General features: G+C 51.8%; 1 pseudogene; it reads left to right on the forward strand.

Annotated features, from left to right (window-relative positions):
* The first annotated feature begins 1,414 nt into the window (after window positions 1-1,414).
* Window positions 1,415-3,308, forward strand: LOC101574348 (annotated as a pseudogene).
* Window positions 3,309-3,641: the final 333 nt, after the last annotated feature.

The raw sequence follows: 3,641 nt of genomic DNA on the forward strand, positions 1-3,641 counted from the left end.
GATCCTTTTGTCTTTGCCACGGGACACTGATTCCTAGCAGGGCTCCATCCTGATCCCCAGGGAAAGAGTTCTGCATTTGATTGTGGAGACCCAGGGAGTAGGAAGTTGGCTAAGAATCTTACAGGTGAAGGCCCATGATGCTGCCCACCACCCTGCAGTCCTGAGAAGGCGGGACCCTTGGACACAGGACCTCACTAACTAAGAAATAGCCAGACAGCACCGCCCCCAGTCCAAGCCCATCACCTGCTGCAGGTAGCTTGAGAGGATGAGGTCCTGTGGCCTGGGCCCAGTGAGATCACAGGAAGTGGAAGGGCGGGGCCTTCCAGGAGAGACAGGAGCACCTGGCTCCATGACAGTCTTCACTGTGCAGTTAGTTCTCTGGGTCCCAAACTGAAACCAACCAGTTGTGCTCCAATGATGGGACAATGTGTGCACTGAGCTTGCTGTGTCCCCAGTTTCTATCCTTCCCACCCATCTTCCATGTTCTTATGACCTTCTTCATGAGGCAAGCAATGAGACCCCTGGGTGCTGGCCCAGGGGCTCGGCCTGTCTTCACAATCCTCTGATGAATCCTTCACTGTGACCACTGCCACCACAGTCCCCAGGTGTCCCATCCTCTTCTACCTTCAGATAACATCACCTACCTCTACATCACCCATCACCTGTCCCCTGCGAGGTGGGGAACACTTGGGGACACAGAGGCAATACAGGTGGTGCCCTAGGAGCCCATAGAGCAGCATCTCAGAGCAGAGACAGACAACACTATGGCTGCAGCAAGAGGCAGGGGCTGGAGTGGCATACTGTCACTTCTGTCACCTCCAAGGCCAGGACCAGTTTTCCCCAGTCCCACTTGTCCCTGGCAGGTGAGACAGGCTGAGGACCTGTCCTCTCAGGAGCCCCTGAGGGATGTAGTATGGAGCTTGGGCGCCCAAAGACAGTTCCAAAGTCATTCAGGGTCAGCTGCAACCACATTGTAAGACCAGGGATGCCAGGCCTGTGCACAGCAGCCCTGCAGCTTTGCAGGAAGACCCATGCAAAGGGGAGAACCAGGACTGCAGATGTAAAGGACTAGGTGGCCAGACACTGCAGTCAGCAGCTTCCTAGGAGCAGAGCACCTCCAAAGGGCAGGGCATGTTGGCCGTGTGCAGGTAGGTTCCAGGTATCCCGATGGGGCAGGGGCCACTGCTCTCTGAGTCCTGAGCCCCTTCCTCCTCCTGGCCCTGTGGGTATCAGTGCTGAGTCCCCTGGGAGGCAGTGAGCCTGGACAGTGGGTTCCCGAATGCTTTGGGAAGAGGTTACATCATTGCACTGGGACTGCTGCAATGAGCAGACTCCATCCAGGGCCTGTGCCCCACAGAGACCAGATGCTTGGGGAATGAGTGAGTGACAGGCACTGCCCCACTCAGGCCCCACCATGCCGGCTTGGGAGGACAAGGCAGGCACCTGCCTCACCCTGAAGGCTGGCTGTGCTCGCCCATGTGGGGAGCCCCTGTCTGTCTCTTGCTGCTGCTCCTGTCAGGGTGCTTCTGTGTCCCTCTGTGCTTGGTGTTCTCCTCACAGTAGCTTTAGGATGGAAGAGGAGGGGTGGGAATGAAGGCATCGAGTGAGACTGGGGGTGGCTGCGCTCTCCATGGCACTTTGCTGGTGGTGTGGGGCCTTGGGTGGAGCTGGTAGGGGCCATGGGAGGGCTGAGCTCCGGACACCACCCAGAGGGCTGTGGGGAGAGTGAGGCCCAAGGAATGCACCTGTTCTTGTCTGAACTCATGGAATTTGCAGTTATTACTAACACTTGAATTATTTTTGATGCAAATGATAAGACTTATCTGTAACACTTCAGCATCTCAGAGGACTCTGAAACAGGTACATGGCTGGCGGGGGGGGGGCGTTCACTGTTTCTTTCTTCACTTTCACCTTTGGAGTTTTATCTATGAGATCTTTGCATGTTTGGATTTTCTGTGCAGTGATGAATGATTTCTTCTGTTGTCCAATCCTCTGTGTCAGGCAGTTATATAGCGTTTGTCTTTCTTTAGCTATCCTCTGATGTTGAGTCCTGTAGGTCACTCCTTACTGTTTCCTTCTGCAAGGTCTGTAGCCCTGCTCTGTGAGGTCTGTAGCCCTGCTCTGTGAAGAGCCGCTGCCCTAGCTGCCCGCTGAGCACTACAGAAGCTCAGGGCAGAGCCCTGATTCCTCAGTACCTCACTGTGGGTTCCTCAAAGACTTGCTACAATTTCTCTGGTCTCTTTGACATACTAGTGAACCTTTATTTGTTCTGATTGAAGCCCAACTGGGTCAGCAGTCTTTTTTGTTTCCAATATCTGACTTCAGGGTCTGCAGGAGGAAATTCAGGTATGTTTAAGTGTAAGGGGCGGCCCTGCTGGGCAGTGTAACTGTGACCATGGCTTTTTGCAAGATAAGTTGCAGCAGCAAGTACACGGAGAACAAAGCCAGCCTGGCTTTTGAAGACATCTGGTTCTGTTGGAGAAAAAGAAAGGTTATAAACTTCATGCAGGTGACTGTCATAAAAAACAAGAGTTCCTCAAAACTTTAAAAAAAAAAAAAAAAGGCTGTTGAGGCTGGTGAGACAGCTCAGCAGACTGAGCGCCTGTTTTGTCACGTGCAGGGACCACGGTTTGATCCCTGGTCCCACATTCCACACCAGCCCCACCCCTGGGGCACACTGAGCTGGCAACTAAGTCCTGGCATGGTGGCACATGTCTGTAATCCCAGCACTGGGGGCTGAGACAGGAGGATCACTACAAGTCCAAGCTGGTAGTGAGATGCTGTGCCAAATAAATAGATAGATAGATAGATAGATAGATAGATAGATAGATAGATAGATAGATAGATAAAAGAAGGCTCTTGAAAAAAATTCAGATGGGTTCTACTATAAAATGACTCAGGTAAAGCTCCAGGATGGAGTTCATGTTATTAAGGACAATAAAGAAATAACTCCAGAACAGCTACAGCTAATGGGAATTCAGGATGTCAAATATATAGAAATGAACAGGGCTGCAGATGCTAATGAAGTTGAAAGACTAAAACCAGAGCTCCATCTTCTGGGTTTCCAGGGAAAGCAAGAGAATAAGCATGTGTTCTTTTTTGACACCAAAAGAGAGGTTGAACAGTTTGATATTGGTACTCACCTACAGAAAGCACTGAGACTAGTTGGCAGAGTCCTTAACAGACCCAAGACAGAGACCTTGCAAACCGAAAAAGTGAAAGGAGTTACTCATCAGGTTCAGGAAAGAGGGAAACCACTTTGGTGGTCAAAGGGGGGTGAGAAACAGCCTTCTCAGAACAGGGAGTAGACACGAGGAGGAGAGGGACACAGGCATCATTCCCTGCATCCACACCCTTAAGAGTGGATGCAGAGAGGAGAAAGGAGAGGCAAGAGCCATGAGAAAGTAGCTGGGAACAGGCAAGGACCTGGGGGTGGCCAGAGGCTGCTATTACAGGAGAGGTACCCAGAGCAGGGAGACTTTCCTCCCAGGTTTGGAGGGGCAAGGAAGAAGCTCTGAGAAGGCTGTGTCCCAGGGATACAGTGTCCAGGAACCGGAGGACCAAGTGTCTTTTACACTAGAAACACAAGTCCCTGGAGAAGCACAAGAGGACACCACTAGGACAGAGCCAAAGCTCTGGCT

Source organism: Octodon degus, unplaced genomic scaffold, assembly GCF_000260255.1.
Source record: "Octodon degus isolate 3935 unplaced genomic scaffold, OctDeg1.0 scaffold00233, whole genome shotgun sequence".
In the NCBI taxonomy this organism is placed as follows: Eukaryota; Metazoa; Chordata; class Mammalia; order Rodentia; family Octodontidae; genus Octodon; species Octodon degus.